Below are 19080 nucleotides of genomic sequence, written 5' to 3'. Positions count from 1 at the left end.
GATGAGTCAACATGTGGATTTTAGAGCATATAGAGAAATGGGCTGTTAAACAGTAAACTAGTCTCAATATTAACTATAGTGATGCTACAGCCCCAATATAAACAGAGAGAATCCAACACCTAATAGTATAACTATGAAATTAAAGGAGACCATGAATCCATACCTCCACCATCTAGATGCTAGACCATGGTCTGACATGTTTTATTGTCTTCCCAATAATGAGTTTGCAAAGCCATAGAGAGCCACATCAAAAAGGAAATGTATGGATATCCGTAAACTTTCCCAATCAAGTGTTTATGTTTTATATTGCCTTTTATTTGTCTCTTTCTTTTAAATTTCAGTTAGAAAAAAGAAAAGCTCAAGTTTATTTCTGCTATTTTTTATCTGCAAGCTAGTGATTTATTAGGATTAGAGTGAATTTGCTGTTTCTCACAGCTTTTACCGGCTAAACGGGGAAAAAACCAAGACAACTAAAAAGAGCTAAAATTAAGTGGTAGTCCTATTGCACTGCATACTTTTAGAAAGTGTTCTGAGGCATAATGTATTAAAATTCTCTATAATTAATCCTTGTTTGCCAGGAAAATATTCAACCATGTCAGGAAATTATCTGTGAGGAATAAGCACTTTCCTTCCCCTGTTCCAATTTGTGTTGGTGGGTGGGGGAGAGAGAGGAAAAATAGCACAGATGCATTCAGTATTGTACAAAGAGCATGTATGGGCATTTCAATCGCTGATATTTCACTATGTTCTGATGCTAATGTAAGATATGTTGTGTTTGCATTTATAATTAAGATGAACAGATGGTGAAGACTTAGTTTAGAGTACTACTGTACATCCATTAAAATAATCTCTGCTGACAGTGATTCTTCACTATAACAGGAATTTAATTGTATATATATCACATACACATTAGAAAGAATTCTGTCTTTAGCCATTTGCTCCATTAGGACAGTAGTAAGACTTCACCAGAACAGGATTTGTGCTGGAGACTCCATAGAGAAACAGATGCAGCTCTGCAGACTGTATTGAATTGCATTAATTCATGAACACTCTGTGATGACTCAAAGAGAAAGCAATTTATTAAAATATGGGATTTCTTATTAAAAACACATTTTGAAAGGGGGAGGGGAATCTGGAATCTGTCTGATGTGCCTGATCCCGATTCTATTTCTATTATGAAGTAATGCCACTGACTTTACTGGAGTTACTCCTGACTCAATTCCAGTTCAGAAAGGTACCTAAGCAGGTTCCTGATTTTAAGCATGTGTGCTGTGTCTCAGACTTCAATGGGACTACTCATGTTCTTAAAGTTAGATACATGCTTAAGTGCCTTACTGAACTGGGGCCTTAAACTGGTGTAAGTGGGAGCAGAATCAAACCATTGTCCGCACGTTTGTTTTATATGGAAGCTACAAACAATGGCATTTTGCAATTCATTATTATTATTATTGATTGCATTATAACATTTTGTGCTTTTCATTTGAGGATCTCAGAGGTTCACAAACATCAGTTAATAAACAGAGACTCACCACACCTCTTTGAAGTGGGCACCATTTCTTAGCCTTTGTATAGACTGGTAAACTAAGGCACAGAGCTGCTAAGTAGTAATTTACCCAGCATAATACAGCAAGTCTGTTGTAGAAGTTGTAATATATAAAACTCTGTTTTTTTTAACTATACCACATTCCCTCTTATATGATTGCCGTTCTTATGAAAGTAAAATCAATTGAGCTCAGATTTAGAGGGGGGATGGTCAGAAACCATTATTTGTTAGTTATATGCCACCCCTGACCCTGCTTTTCTGGGAAGGGGGATGCTCCCTCCACCGTCATTGTGGTCTATAAAACTAAATTATTATGGTAAAATCAGGAAGGCCAAAATATCCCCATAAACACTAATTGATCTAAATTGGTACTGTTTGCAAATCAAAGGACTATAAAGGGGGTGGGGGAGAGAGACAGGCTGGGAGCCAAAGGACCTAAAAAGGCAGCAAGTTTTAGAAAACATTCATTTGACTAATTTGCTCAACTTAATAAGGAAAGGATGGTTTTATTTTGAGATATGGAAGTAATGATTGATTAGATGGGCATTATATTTACAATATGTGGGATGAAGAATGGCTGTGAATGGGTATAAAAAATATCTCACTGAGAGTGGAATAATCCATGAATCAGAGGAGGCAAAGCACAAAATACCAGAACACGGAGAAAGGGTTTAAATAACCACCAACCAAATCTTGGAAGTGGTCCAAAGAAGCAGAGAACAAAAAAGGAACTACATGCAGAATAATGGTTTTAGACAATAGAGAGCGAGAGAGAGCGAGAGAGAGCTACAGATGCTTTTGAATGGCATATGAGATCTTTAATTATAATTACCTAAATTTAAGGTCAAGACACCTGTGTATTGCTATCTCTGGGGAACTGATTGAAAAATCAGAAGTAGCATTGAATCTCGGTGATATCAGTGCTGAAATTTCTTATAGAAATTTTGATATTACTAAGTAGGTATCTTAGTTATTATTTCTTATTTGTATTACACCTAAAGATTCTGACTGAGATTGGGGCCCCATTGTGCTGCACTGAAATCCATGACAATAAGATTGAGTCTCTTATCACTTAAAATAAAATGTAAAATTAAAATCCATGAATCCCCACAGGGGTAAATGAATTACTGACCAAAAATTAAGACCATCCCATCTTAACTAACTCTGATCTCCCATTCATTTCATATTTTGCATCTTAATCATTCAGACAAGTGAATTATGTCTTTTCTTACAAATTAACTTTGTAGCTAATCAGGTAATAAAACCTCAGATTTGTTGCCAAGAGTGACACCCTAATTAAGAAGCAGCAGGGGTAGCAGACTCTTGATTCCTAGACTAAGGGCTTATCTTCACTTCTGCGCTACATTGGTACAGCTGCGTCTGGTGAAGACACGCTATGTTGATGGGAGAGAGCTCTCCCGCTGACATAGCCCAGTGTAAGTAGACATGGCTTCCACACCCTGAGTGACATAAATTACATCATGTTTAGCGGTAGTGTAGATTAAGCACATACCTATGGTGATACCAAGTGTCCCCTGTTACTAACAATGCCACTTAACGTCACTCCAGTTAGTTTATTATCCATCATAAGATCTTGTGCTGATTTTTGGGCACAGGAATATGCCGATATATCCGATGCTTGAACTGAGGCATTGTATGCAACAGTCTGGTATAGCAATCTATGCTCTTGTTGTACCATATCTAGCTGACACATCATACCAGTGCAATATTGACCTTTTGATTCTTGCTTGGCTGCCTTGTTGTAATGCTAGCTTTGAGCTAAAGAAAGCGCATGGACAGCCCAATAAATGTTGGGCTACACAGAGAAGAGATCCCTGAAGGAGAGAGACCTTTCAAAGAAAAAAATCCCATACCCTGGAAGCCCATCCTGGAACATGAGTGGCAAGAGCCAATCCCAAAGCAAGAGCAGTGGAAGTAGATGCTAGAGTCTTCTGCTAAACATGTAGTTAGAGAGGAGCCAAAAGAGAGAATGGGATGGAGGGAGGGAAATGAACATGAGGGTAATGAAGAGCGATTGTGGGGTTAAAGAAGGTAGTGAGGGGAAAGGATGTTTTGAGGTAAGATTTCAGGGAAGAGAAAATATTAGAAGTTGAAGAGGGAACCAGGAATGGAGTACAGCCGAGAGCTAGGAAAGGACATAAAGCTGCTGGGGGAAGGGCAGAGGTAAAAGATCCTCTGGAGAAGTGGAGCAGGGAAATGAGAGAGAGACAGGAAAAGAACACAAAGGAAGGAAGCAAAAGAGAAAATGGGATGAAGAAAGTGGAAGATGGAAGTAGAGACAGACACTTGGAAGAAGTAGGGTGACCAGACAGCAAGTGTGAAAAATCGGGACGGGAGTGGGGGTTAATAGGAGCCTATATAAGAAAAAGACCCCAAAATCGGGACTGTCCCTATAAAATCGGGACATCTGGTCACCCTAGGAAGAAGAGAACAAGAGAAAGGAATAAAGAAATAAAGGGAGAAAAGCTGAAAGAAATGACTTTGAAGTTGGATGATTTTGTGTGCATTTGGTCCCGTTAGAGCTGCTCACAATTTTTTGACAGGAAATTTTTTTTTAGTTTTTTTTTAAAAAAAAATCAACATTTTGAATTTTTTCCCCTACCTCTCCCCCACTCCTCCCCTTTTTTTGGCCACTGAATCAATAGAATCATATCTAAAGGTTTTGCTTTTTCTCAGTTTTGTTTTCCACTCTAACTTTTCAAAACTATTCCAACTTTGGAAAACTTACAGAGTGCTAAAAGGAAAAATTGAAACACTGTAATATTGCCAGTCCAAAATTTTTCAAAAATTGAGGAAATTATGTCAAGTTAAAGAGTAGTAGTTATAATTAAAGTGAGGGAAAAAAGGAAGGGAGGGAGACAGAAAATCCTTACATTGACAATAAAAATAAATAATAAAATATAAAAATAAAAAACCCCAAAATGTTTGTTTTCAAAAAATCAACTGAAATGAAGAATTAAGAATATAAGAATATAAGAATAAAAAGTTTCAACTGAATGGTTTTTGTTAGAAAAAATTTCAGGGAGTTTTTTTTTTTTTTACCAGCTCACATGCTTATTTTATTGTATTTCAGGGCAGAACAGAGGAAGCTCAAAGGCCAGCAAGTCCATTTTAAAGCCAGGGCAATCTTTGGACCCACTGTGACCCTAGGGGGCAATCATAGCTGTGGTTGTGGAGTGGGGTATTCTGTCCAGTTGTTGGCTGGAGGGCATAATCAAGCCTTTTGTGCTAGAATTTAAGCTTTGGAGATAAAGAGATCATGAAAGAAACCAAATGAATTTTTGTCACCATTGTACGTACTAACCCCCTGTTGTACTCCATCTAGTTCATGGATCAGTGTTTGCATTGACATTTGAGGTAATTTGGGCTGGTGATAATGACTGAAGAGAGCAGTGGAGATGGATATACTGGGAAAATGAGAGAGGTTCCCGTGGTGAAATTCTGGATAAAAGCAAGAAATTAACTGCTGTCCAGGCCAAGTAACTCGGAGTCAGACCACCATCATTTTGATTGAAGTAGCAAGAGACAGCAAAAGAGCCTGTTCTAGATGAGAACAAGCACAAAGGTGGAAAGACAGACGGGGGGTGGGGAGGTGGGGGGCGTTTAGTGAATCAAAAGCACCTACTAACTAAAAATAAATAAAACGAAAGGAGAGGATTCAAACTTCATTTCCTGTAAGTTTTACTGAGATAAAAGAAAACTTAGGAGATGCAATGGAGAAGTATTGCTTGATTTGTTTGAGAGAGAGTGTGAATAATGTAGTAGGAATAGCAGAAAATGATCGATATAATAATTAGAATTTAGATAAAAGAGTATCCAAAGACATATACAAAATCGTTCACGTGCAATATGATTGGTAAAGCAGGCCGTGTGGCTAGAGCAGGAAACTGAGAATCAGAAGTCCTGGATTTTGTTCCTGCTACTGACTATATGGTCGTTAGTTATTTGTATGACAGTAGTGCCTATTGAAGACCAGGCCCCGTTGTGCTAGGTGTCTAGTGAGAAGCTGTCCCTGCCCCAAAGAATTAAAAAAGCCAAGACAGGGTGGGAGGGGAAATAGAGGCACAGAGCAATGACATGACTTGCTCAAGGTTACACAGCGAATCAGTGACAAACCAGGAATCGAGCGCAGATCTTTTGACTTCCTGGCCAGTGTCTTATCTACTAGACCATGCTGCCCTGCTAAGGGATGTAGCATGTGTCTACACAGCTGGGAGGTGTAATTCCCAGGGGAGGTAGACCTTCCCCTGCTCGGTCTGCTTGAGCTAGCATGTAAAAATAGCAGTGTGGCCGTAGCAGCACAGGCTAGCTGCCTAAAAACAATCCTGCCCAACCCACCGCCCATGCTGCTGCAGCCACACTGTTATTTTTAGGCACTTGCTCAGAGTGTAAGGACCAGAACCCAGGTCTGCAGAGCCTGGGGCAGTTGATATTCCCACAGTTTCACTAAGAGGCTATGCAGAGGTACAACCAGGGAGTAATGTGGAGAGTAGGTGTTCCAGGACATGCTGCCCACAAGACCCAGAGTGACAGTACTTTGTGGCCCTCTGGTTGGCCAAGTGACCCTATTTACCCTCAGGGGTTGCCCCAGGAAGTTGTCTCAGCAACTACAGAGACCATGGCCCGCTGAAACGCCAGACTTTGCCTTGTCTCCTAATCTCTGGGCTCTGACTCCAGCCTGAGTTTGACCCTGACTCCTCCTGCCTCTCGAGTTTAACCTGGTACTGCCTCTGATCTCTGTCTTTGACCCTGGCCTGACTCTGACCCTGACTCTTATTTATGGGACCTGGCCTTGCGATTCCTCCAACTCCTTCTTGGCAACTCCTGGCCCTAGTAGGAAGACCTCAGCCCAGCTGTGACTGGTAGGCCAGACTGCCTGAGCCCTGATTCCTTACACAGAGCCAGTGTGTATATGTCTACCTGCATGGGAAATTACACCTTCCAGCTGCTGTGTAGACATCCTTAGTGCATAACACTAGGCATGTCACTTCAGGCCAGATTGAAAACTCTTTACTCCCACAAGCAAGCAACTATTTGTACAAGTAGCCCCATTAATTTCAGTGCTACTACTTGGGCAAGTAACTGCTCACCAATGGTGGTAAGGGGTTCACCATTTGGCCCTTAATCTTTTTCTGGCCTAGATACTTCATCTGCAAGAAGGTGATAAATCTATCTCACAGGGGTGTAGAAGCTTACGTGATTCATTTTTGTAAAGCACTTTGGGATCTCTAAGTAAGAGGTGCTGAAAAATCTATGACAGGTGGAAAAGGCTGAGTTCTATGTAATGCCCTCATACTGCTAAGCAAAATGCTTGTGTTTGAAGGTGATATCCCTGACTTGTTTGTGAAGGCGAAGTGGATAGCATCATTTCTTCTGTAAGGATGGAATTACAAGGGGTTGGTCAGGCAGATTTGAGACAAAACGGCTGGCAATTTTTTATTGACAGAATTTTTCGACAGTTTAAGGTGAGGAGGGCTAATAAATAGGAATTATGAGAATTTTTTTTCTTTTCCAATTGACAAATAACTGCTCCAGGCTGAAGTACAGCAGAATGAATTCACATAAGCACAGTGTTTGTGGTAAATTATTTTTGTTAGTGAGGGAAAATCAATGTATTGATGACTTTTTTTTTTTTTAATGTGAAGAATTTACTTGTCGGAGGCCTGAAAAAAAACATCTTTTTAATCCTCATATTACCTTCAAGAGTAAATTAGGGAAACTCTGCCTAGAATCACTGTGTTTTGCTCTCTTTTTTCTGAGGGAGGAAGACGTTTGAATGACAGAAATGACATCATAACGTTGGCATTGATTTTAAGGAATACTTATATAGCAACTCCTGCAGCTTCAAGTCAGTTACAACAGGTTGGGTGCAATTACTGGACCAGACCCTGGCAACGTGCACGTGGGTAACTTTTCTATGTGGGTGATCACATTGACTTCACAGGACTATTTGCATGAGCAAAGTTACTGATGTATGTAGGTGTTTGCAGCAGCATTCTGTGAAACATTCAAATGAGAGAAAATGAGGCAGTTAGAGTTTAGCATCAACTTGAATTAGACTTTTGATACTGTGTATGAAAGGCTACTCTAAACATGATGCTGTTTTCTAGCTCTCTCACTATGCTCTAGCAATATTTGAAATGATCCATTTTCCTCCATTCCCCAAGTCCTCTAATGCCATAACATTACATTCCAAACGTAATTTTTGTTGACAAATGCTTAACATCCCTAAAAGCACTTGCCACGGTGTAAATCAGGAATTAGTATTAAGTCAAGGGAGTTATGCTGGTGTAAAACCAATGTAAATGAGAGGAAAATCATGTCTGTGTGATTCTGCAACACATACAGCCAGATTCTGATCTTATTTACATTATTATGCTGGTGGAAAGAATCCAAACTTTATGGCATGCTCATCCCTGGTGTGTGTCTCCCCCTTCTCTGAGCTTTTAGCCTGGGGCAAACACAAAGTGTGGTTCTTTGTCCCCTGAATTTGGAAATGAAACTGAGCAAAAATGATGCTGCCTTGATTTTAGGTGGCTTTATTTTCAACAACCAGATTTATGTAGAAAATTAGAAGAATGGAGTCATGGATCCACAGGGTCCGGTCTATGATTGTCTTCCTTGCCTATCCGTTCTTTGAGTTGTGACATGTCAGGACATTAGTAAGTCTTCCTTGAAATATGTAATACAGGCTCCACAGCACTGCACCCATATTATAGAATATCCTATAATAATAGCCAGTGCAGACTGTTATGTTTTTCCCTATGATTATGTGTTAGCCTGAGTGGTGGCAGCTAGAACCAAAGGTTCCTGCCCTGATGGTTTTAGTTTAAGCACCAAGGGGCAATATATTCAGTACTGGATCACAAACGGGAACAAATGTCTCCTGAACCTAAAATGAGAGTGCAATAGGGACAGCACCGTTCTGTCTTCATGCCTCTGATTCCCTGAGTTCCTTCCATGCAGCTTTTTAAACTCCTTTCTAGACGCTGGGTGTTTGCTGCCTATTGCTCATCTGCACTACAGACAAAACTCTATGAAATTGCGTGGTGGTGTAAGTCACAATGTCAGTTGCTATCATGCTTTTATATTTAGATTCTGTTCATCAATTGATAGAAGCTGCAGATCCATTCTGTGTTGCATAGAATTCTGATCCAACTACCAGCTCAACTAACTAACTCATTAAGATGATCATGCTAACAACCAAGTATTATGGCTTCCCTTTTCATTGTCTTTGGGTCATATCTGGACATCCATGGGCCATGTAACACATTGGATTGGTATTTATTGCAGTTCGTAAAACTGCCCTTCAGCTCTGCTATAGCTAATATGTTGTGTATAGTACATTGATTCCCTGGTTTCATGACTGTCACTTGATCTTGATTCCACTTCTTCCACAGATCTTGTATGACCTCTATGTAGTGACCTTACCTCTTCCTTTCAACCTTTCTCCAGAAAGGTGATCAATACCTGCTGCTTTGCCTTTATTCAGATGATGAATAGCTTCGGTAACTCTTTAATCTTTATTGGTCTCCTATCTGCCATCAAATTCCTCAAACACTGACCTTCAGTTCCGAATTCTTCGGCTGGCATTCCGGATCATGCCAGTTTTCAAAGGGTTAAGAAACATCCTTTTCTTCTTCTGTTTTTATTCGATTTTTAGCTTTGCAAAAAATACAAAATTAGAATAAATTATTTTCATCTTATGTTTTGACCTTTTTGGGGTTAAACAACTCTTTACAGAGGTTCTGAATCTCACATTGCAGCAGACAGTGCCATTTGATCAAGCCTTACATTACTTAGTCTGTGCTTAACCCAGTTTTAAGGGTAATCTACAGCTTTCCAACAGGTTAGCTCCATCAGAAGCATATGACTGAGAGCTCAAGCACTTAGAGGTGGTGCCTTAATGGGATAATAAGAAAATTATTGTCCACAGGATACCAGGCTGGCCTTGAAGCTTCCTTCTGGTCTCCTCACTGCAATTAGTCACCGAAGACTGGCCCCTGCTAGCTGACTTGGGCTCACGGGCTCGGGCGAAGGGGCTGTTTAATTGCGGTGTAGGTGTTCCGGCTTGGGCTGCAGCTTGAGCTCTGGGACCCTCCCACCTCACATGGTCCAAGGACTAGGACTGGGGCGTGGGCTCTAGGACCCTAAACTGCAATTAAGCAGCACCGTAGCCCAAGCCTTGTAAGCCTGAGTCAGTTGGCACGGGCCAGCCGCAGGTTCAATATAAACATATCCCAAGTGAGTCTAGATGAGTGTCCCACTCCCATAAAGGGTCAGAGATAGGAGTGTTCTTAGCTGGAATTTTTAATAATTCAAATGTAAGTTTCCAGATGTTCCCCCTTCACTTTGAAGAGAAGATGACGATGAAAGCACATGCTCTCCCTGCCACTTTGTTAGGCAGAGATTAACGTAATTCATATGAAACTGAAGGACACAATTTACTTCCTAGTGGTTAAAGCTGGAGTCACAATTAGACAGGGTCAACAGGCAGCCACTATTTTCAACTGAAGAAGGAAGAAATACATAGTGACTTTTTATTTTGTGAGCGAGCAGGGATGCTCCAGAGTGCGGTAAATCTGAATGCAAAAGCATCGAGCCTCCAGCAGAGAGACTGCTAGAGTTTCTTGCATGTTGGGCTGGTAACAAGGAGGGAGCAGGGGATGAAGTCAGGAAGCCTGAAAAAGGGTGGATAATTTTGGATAAGCACCAACACTTCACCACCAACACTTCTGAGGATCACTGCTTTTGAAGTATCATCTTTAATTGTCATTCAAAATGTTTTCTGAGTTAAAATCTATCTAATCCAAATTAATTTTCACAGTGCTCCATTTATATTGCCCATCGCCACAATATGCAGTGTGTGTGTTTGTATCCAGCTGTGTACATGGTTGGGTGCACCATGGATTGGCCTACATAGTAGAATCATGACGTATTTATGACTGTGTTTTAGTCTCAAATGAATAAAATTGCAGTAGTATCTTATTGTGAAAAGCAAATAGCATTAAGGAAGCCCAGGCAGTGTATCATAAATGTTAATGCATCTTGCTAAAACTCCAAGCACCATTTTAACTGTCAACTTAATTTGTTTCTAATGTTCCAATTTTTTAAAATCCAGTTTCTGATAGAGCAACCTTTAAATAGTCTATCTTGATATTTTTTCTATACTTTTAAAAGATAGAGGTTGCAAAGCTCCCATATCTGTTAGTGTTTATAAAAATCTCGTTGGCCAGGGGCTGACTGACTGTTCAAAGAGGAAACAGAGAAACTGACTATTCATAAAGTTCTGAAAAATTCACAAAGTAAACAAACTGAAAAAGTAGAGAAACTCTTCCCCCCCCCCCCCCCCCCCCGGATATCATCTTCAATTTTTGTGTTACTAGATAACTATAGTAGGCAGTAAACTTTCAAAGAAGTTGTGATTATTTTTCAAGCTGCCACTGCCCCTTTGAAATGACAGTAAAGTATATATGAAAAATAAAATGATCCTTTAATCCTTAAAGATTTTATTGTTCATGCTAACTACTCATATCTACTGAATGCACATGTTGGGCCCAATTAATCCCTGGTATAACTGCACTGAAGTTAGTGGAATTACACCAATACTGAATTTGCCAAATTACTTCTGGTTTGTCACTATGAGAACATTGTTTGTTACACACAGAAGAAAGGCAGATGTTCAAAATCTAATAAAATCAAAAATGAAGAAAATAATATATCAAGATTATCTTTTTAATGCTTTTCTTTTTGTTGCTTTGCAGCCTCCTTCTTTAAACTGCTCCTCTTTTAAATGGATGTCTCTTTAAATCAATAGCATATCTAGATTTACTTAGCATATTTGATAGCACTGAAGTGGTTAAAGCTTGATATCCACCATGTTTCTCTTCCTTGAGTTGGTGAGCAGCACTGATGAAAGCAGAGGACAATGGTTGATCTGCTCTGGTGGAAAACAGTGGTTTCTGGAGTGATGTGTTATGGTAAAAGAAATACCCCTAGTAATAGGGTGAGCACTGAAGGTTCCTGGTGGCAAAAAATGGAGTGGTTCATAAGACAATAGAAAAGAAAAAGGAAGCTGGGGTGAGAATAAAGGAAAGGAAGGGGAATTGAAAGGGCTCATCATAAGATCTGGGGATTGGAAGCAGAAACCACCATGCAGTTAAGTGATGGAATAAACTACTCCTACAGAGAAGAGACTTGAATATTTTATTCCTGTGAGGAAGCTAGCAAAGCCTGATGAAACATAAGTTACTTTAGGAATAAAGATGTGAGTAATAGCCAAGGTTATGCATGAATTAGGGCAGTGCCTTTTGTAAAGTACTATAGAAACAGTTGCACATAGTGTTTTGAATGCTCTCTACTGGTAATTCTAATTCTAGCAGACTATAATCAAACATTGAATCCCTTGGAGAAATCCTTTAATAAGAATACCCAGAATGCTTCAATGGGAAGTTGAGTGGCTCTGAGTTTGAAGAATGGAAACATAAAGCATGGGAATTGTTAGCAATAAGCCATCAGACATCTCAGTCTTTTTCTTATTCAAACCCCTCAATGACAAACCAATTACCTCTGTATGTTGCTTCCATTTGTGAATACCAGAAATGAGTAATTGAAATTGGAGAGCATGGCTATAGTGGGACTTTGAAGGTAGATGATTGTCCTATGACCCCCTCTTATTGAGGGTAGAGTGGCTAAACGTTTTGAGGATAGTACAGTCCATGACGCATGCCTGTCAGAGAAGAATGTCTGTATGGGGTGTTTGATGATTTTTTTTTCTTTTGCAGAGGCAGGAGGATGGGGGGAATACTGCAATAGTGGATTTGAAGTTTTGCTGGGTGTGGGAGGCGGGAACTCCAAAAATCATTATGCCCTTGGTGCTAATACTGTTCTGAATATAATTTGGCCTGGGACAGAAATTTGTTTCATAGACACTTTTTAACATCATGTGCTAACCTTTTTGCTTTCCCGGTTATGTTATGCTTCTCCCCTGTGGGTTTTATACTGAGAGCAAGAGGAAGGAAATTTCTAGCTCTGGTGAGCTGCACAGCTGTTGACTGGTTTCATGCCTGGCCACTGGGGGCTCTGCAGTCTGTCAGCAGCAGTTTCATTGAGAAGGTGGATCTACCTGAAGTAAGTTCCAATTGGTTTGTTTCTCTGTTTACAGGAATTTTTCTTAATATTGTATTACTTAGAATGATTTCAGACTAACTGTTCAATGTTATACAGTAAAAGAGCTCTAAACAAATGCTGATTTGCTAGCAGGCCTTGTTCTTACGAAATATAAGGCATCTCAGTGATTCAAAGCAACTTGTGGGGGGCCGTTTACAGGATTTTCTTTTAGATTCTTTCAATTTTTATATCTGTTCAGCATTTTTGAAAGGTGCCAGACTGATAGCTGTGGAGAATGAAAGCTAATCCACAGATTATGTACAACATGGAAAGTAGAGTGCAAGTTTCCACATGCTGCCCTACAAATGTGCCAAAACAGGCCAGTCTTGCCAACTCTTAAGACTTTATCATGAGTTTATCATGAGTTTTCCTTAAAGACCCAGATCTTAGAATCAAGAGACTGTATGACAATCTCATACAACTTCTTATTTATTTAAAATAAAAGTTTGTAGTCCTTATAGTTGCAGGAAAAAACCTTGAAAACATGAATGGGTGAACCATAAAGACTCAGAAAACAGATGGTAAATATAAAGAAACCAACACATATCGTTTGTTTGAAAAATCTCATGATTTCTAAGCAATCTCGTGATTTGTGGTGGGTTGACTCATGATTTTTGAATGCCTGTAATTGCGAATACTGCAATTCTATTTGAGAGCATACACAGATGCTCTTCCCACACATTCCACATCAGGGGATCCAGCTTCTAACCCTGGTACCAGAGATCTGTGGATATGGCTCTTTCCCCACTCTGAATCCCAGATCTTAGGGTCCACTCTCTTCCCATGCAGCCCAAATGTGTAGTTCAGAATCCATGCCCATTCTGTACCCTGCCTCTCTGCTCAGATTGCTAGTGTGTGCCAGATATAATGGTGGATTCTGAGGTCCACAAGGAACTGGAAGGTTTACAGTATTTGAAGTTTGACAATGATCATTTGTTTAGTCCATTCTATACCAGCTCCCCTCCAGGAGTTGTCCAAAAGTGTAAGGAGACAATATTACAAATAGTTTTCTCCTCTCCCTTACAGCTCTCTACTTCCCTTGATTCAAACCAGTCAAAAGGTACTATACGATATTTTACTTTTGCATGTTATAGCAGAGGCTTAGGACGGAGTTGTGACAGAGAATGCCTCCCCACTAGACCCCCTCCCCCCCCCCCCCGTTGCAGCATTAGGGACTGTGCCCTTTAAGGGCTGAGCTTCACCATGCCCCACCTAGACTCTGTCTGGGAAGCTCAGCCCTTAAAGCACATCGTCCCCAATACACCACACTAGCTGCCAGGAGGAAGATTAGAAGACCCGCTAGGCTGTTTGCAAATTTTGTCAAAAGGGAAAGAGCCCTCCCAGAGCTTGAAAAAGGTGATAACATGAGCCTCTGGCATTCCAGGAAATCCATCATGTGTATCTCAGAGGGTGAAGGATGGGGCACTAGAATGGGCTGCTTATGGTCAGGGGTTCTCAATATAACACAGCTACGCCCATCCCATTGAAGCTGTGAGCCTGTCCAGCTTCCTGTTTCTCCCAATGGGGCCAGAAAGCGCAGTGGAGCAAAGGTGCAAGTTCCTCACACCACAATGCCAGCAGCATGTACGCCACCCTTTCATTGTAAGTCCTGCCTGAACTGGGGACGAAGGGAAGGGGATGGAAGGTGAGGGGAGCACTGCATAAATGAGAGGAGAGAGAGAATTCTGGCCCCCAGCCCCTGCTGCCCAGTCTCGTCAGATCCTCACCCCAACCAGTGAGTTGAACATTATATAAATGACCCTTTCTTTGTGTTTAGGTGGCTGAGAGGTAATAGAAGTAATTTTTTCTCTGAGTCAGTCCGAAACAAATGTTTAATCCCAGAAGTATCAAGTTTTGTGAAGCCAAAAATTTGCATTCATTATAAAATGATGAGCTGATTTTAAGGGGAGACTCACTTCAGTAAAAACAAAGTAAAACACCCCCACACCCCTTTTTTATTGCAACTGAGATGAAATTCCTCATTAAAAATGGCAAAATGATACCGCAGTGGGATTTCTTCCTGGGGAGGATTCAGCCATGGTGGGTGGCTGGCAGAAACCAATGCATTTTGGACTGGATTCATTTTACAAATACCACCTAAAATATCAATTTTTGTTGTTGCTGTGATTATTCTCAAAACAAGGAATGGGCATTTCCACACAGCAGGACAGCAGCCACAAGCAAATTGTGATCCACATAAACCCATATGTATTATCTGTAAAGTAGGCAGACTATATTGCAATATAAAAAATATTAGACACAAAATCATTGAAATGTCATACCTAAATTTACCATAATAAATAGAAGCATTTGTTTTAAATCTAGACTGTGAAATGAGTAAGTAGCAGTTTTCGTCTTTTAATAAACAATCACTTTACCATCCTAAGGGAGAATTTTCTTATTCCACGTAATCCACATTTATCAATAGTGGTAACATTGTAAAAATAGAGCAGTTATGCTTAAATGACAGAGCTAAATATTGTGACACTGATATGAAACAAACTGCATTGTTACTCATTTCTTCAAGAATTATTTGCTTCATAAAAGCTACCTTTCCAGGTTGTGGAACCCAGCAGGGCCTTTTTGTCAATGAGCTACCATTTTCAGTTAAATTAAGTAATCCTATGCATACATCGGACTTCATATTTCTGTATTTAGAGAGTAACTGCCTGTAGGTATACATTTCTATATATATTCCTGCACAAAAAAATATTGTTAGTTTAGCGTTAAGATTGTGAAACTGCATATTACATCAATGTAAACCACAAAAAACAAGAAAATAAGCAGTTAAGACATTCAACAACCCATCTACACTCATCGGTTTTCTTTCTCACACTCAGCTATCTCCCTACTACCCCCCTGCACCTATATATCTCCACCTTCAACCCAAGGAACCAGCAGGCACTCTTGAACTCTGGCCATGTTTGTTATAGGCAGAGCTGGTAGCATCATCTATTATTACGGTTGCCTGAGTCCATCGACTCATTTGTTGCAAAAGCTAGAAGTTGTATAGTGAATGAGGCAGGGAATTTCAGGAAGAGAAAAGATATATATTCTCATAGTTAAGGCAGTTGAATGGAAAATTGGATTCATCCCTGCCTCCGCCACAAAGTTCCTGTGTGATGCTGGGCATGTCACTTGAGCCAGGCTTTTCACCAATGGTCGCTAATTGTGTGTTCCCCTTTTTCTGGGTGCCTGATTTGAGATCCTGGGGTCTGATTTGCAGAAATGTTGACCACCCACAGTTGCAAACTGAAGTAAATGGGAGCTGTGCTTTGAATGTATAAAATGCTACATAATGCTAAGTACTCTGCAACATCAAGTCCTAAATGTGTCAAATTGGGCACCCAAAATTAGTGGATATTTTTGACCTTAAACTCTTTGTGCCTTGGCTCTCCATCTGTAAAATGGGGATAATACTGCACTCTCACCTCACAGGATTGTTGTGAAAATAAATTCATTAATGTTTGTGACGCATTTAGATACCATAGTGAGGAGCACCATAGAAAAGCCTAGGAGGAAATTAATAATTCTATCTTTAGAGCAGGGTTTGAATAATGTACAGTAATAAGTCCTGGAGTGTCACTCTGTACAATGAGGATAAAACAAAATAAAGAACAGCTGCTTATTAAGTGAGTACCATTTATTCTTTGCATTGAATGAGGTAAAGGTCCTGAAGTTTTTGGTGGAAAGTTTCAGATAAAATGGTTCAGCTGTTTCTGAAAATGAGGTTGGGGGGGGCAGAATTCTTTCAACTCTGTTGTTGAGAAGCTGTGGTGCCTTATGCTTTGGAGCAAGGGTTTGAAATCTGGCCGGGCGGTCTCTGTGGAGTCAGTGCCTTTTGGTATACCTGTGAAAATCCCACCCATATTTGGCAGAATGATAAGGCCCCGAAAAACAGCAGTTTGCACATACTTAGCAGAGACTTGTTAAAGTCCAGCAGCTAAATTCTCTGAAGATTCTATCTGCACTGAGCAAGCTCCAGTCCTTCACAGCTCCTGTCTGCCAATTGGACCATCCCTACAGAGCAACTAAGCCTGCTCCATCCCGGCCTGCAGGGACTGAGAAGGACTTTTCCTGCAATTGCTCCTGCTAGCAGCTGGAGGATGCACACAGGCACTGAGAGGAGGGAGGCTCTCTCCTGTACTTATGGTGTTCTCCCTGTTGATGCTCCAGTAGCATAGAGGAGGAGGAGAAGGAAAGAGTCGGACTGAAATGCAGAGTGGTGAGGAAGTGGTGATGGTGGGAGAATGGGGGAAGAGATGCAGGGACAGGGGTTAGGAGCAGGAGCTGAGAGGGGGATTTGGGCAGGAGCTGAGAGTGATAAGATGGATGGGGGAAAACCAGGAGCTGTGGAGAGAAGAGAGTAGGAACAGAGGTGGGGGGAACGTGGGCAGGAGCTGGAAAGTGAGGATAGGAGTGGGAGGTGGAAAACAGCACTGAGAGGAAGAGGTCAGATCTGGGAAGTGAGTTATAGAAACATGAGTGGGCTGGGAGGAATGGGACAGTAGGGCTCTAACTCCTAAAGAGCACTCCCCTCCAGAACCTGGAATTGAATCCAGGAGCCCTGAATCTCAGCAGTCATTTGCTGTCTAGAAAATAGCTATGAAACCTACTGACAACATATGTGTGTCTGTCTGCTTTAATGGCAGGTAGCCATCTGCTGCTACCAGTTACTATGTATTGTGCTGATGGCATGTGGGGGGCTCAGTATAGTTCCATATGAGGCAACCTTTGATTATTCAGTTTTTTAAAACCTTGGGAAATTACATTTTTTAAAAACTAGGTTAAAAGGACGTTAAAGTTGCAAAATCAACCTTAGGTGGGAAATGCCAGATTTAAGGTTGTCTGTGCAACTTTTATAGGGATCCCTTGTGCATATTCATTATAATACAGTCTTAAATTACATGATCACATCCTGTTTTTTCCACAGAACTCCTGAGTTCTTTTTTCTTCACTCCCCCTATTGGTGTTGTCTGTAGACCCCTGTTCAGTTGTTGTGGAAGTTGGAATGTGTGTAAGAATGAGGCAAGGGATTGCAAGAAGAGGAAGGAGGATCCCATGGTTAAGGCAGTTGGATGGTGCCCTGGAGGAATGGATTCTATCCCTGCCTCTACCACAGAGTTCTGATGTGAATTTGGGCAAGCCACATAAAGCAAAAATTTCACAAGTGGCCACTGTGTATTAGAGCTGGTCCAGTTTTTTCTTCCAATGGAAATTTTCAAGTTTGCAGCTGAAAACCAAAGGATTTTTGGCAAAATATTTTGATGGAAAAAACAAAATTTTCCCTGGGAAGCAGATACTTTTTGCAAAAAGAATTGTTTAACTTTAGACAGAAACCAATTCCCCATTGAAAAGCAGTTCAGATGGAAAAGTTTTGATCAGCCCTATTCGTGTATTCCTCAAAAACTCAGGTCTGATTTGCAGAAGTGCTGAGAACTCACAATTGCAACTGAGGTCAACGGGAGCAGTGCACCAAACATATAAAGTGCTACAAAATGCTCAGCACCAGGGCTGGCTCCAGCTTTTTTGCCGTCCCAAGCGGCAAAGAAAAAAAAAAGATAAAGCCGCGATTGGAGGCACTTCGGCGGCAGCTCTACCGCACCGCTTCATTCTTCGGTGGCAATTCGGCAGCCGGTCCGTCCCTCTGAGACGACTGAGGGACCTGCCGCCGAATTGCCCCCGAAGACCTGGACGTGCCGCTCCTTTCCATTGGCCGTCCCAAGCACCTGCTTCCTGTGCTGGTGCCTGGAGCCGGCCCTGATCAGCACTCAGAAGAATCCAGCTGTCGGCTTCTCAGATTGGACACTTAAAATCAGGTGACACTTTGGGCAGTTTTGGCTTTAACCATTGTGCCTCAGTTCACCATGTATAAAATGGGAATATTAATACCCTGTCACTTCACAGGAATGTTGTGAAGATTAATTAATAATTATAAAGAACTAAATTACTAAGATCATAGCATCGCAGAGAAGCCCATAAGGACATTAATAATTCTGTATTCAGTGCAAGGTTTTGGTGCTATGCAATAAATTATCATAGAACAGTAGGTCTGGAAGGGATTGTTAAGTCAAGTCAAGCCAAGCTCCCTGCGCTATGCCAAGACCAAGTCAACCTAGATCATCCCTGACAGGTATTTGTCCAACGTGTTTTTAAAATCCTCCAATAATGGGGATTCCACAACCTTCCTTGGAAGCCTATTCCAGAGCTTAATTATCCTTATTGCTAGAAAGTTTTTTCTGATATCTAGCCTTGCTGCAAATTAAGCCCATAGCCTATTGCTTCTTGTCCTGCCTTCAGTGGACATGGAGAACAAGTGATAACAGTCCTCCTTGTAACAGCCTTTA

The 19080-nt window shown here is 40.8% G+C and overlaps 1 pseudogene; it reads left to right on the top strand.

The window, feature by feature from the left end:
• Positions 1 to 19080, top strand: part of LOC101939189 (dynein axonemal heavy chain 11-like) — a 197639-nt pseudogene that overhangs the window by 106129 nt on the left and 72430 nt on the right.

Source organism: Chrysemys picta, chromosome 11, assembly GCF_011386835.1.
Source record: "Chrysemys picta bellii isolate R12L10 chromosome 11, ASM1138683v2, whole genome shotgun sequence".
NCBI lineage: Eukaryota > Metazoa > Chordata > Testudines > Emydidae > Chrysemys > Chrysemys picta.
This window is presented reverse-complemented; position numbering and strand designations above follow the sequence as displayed.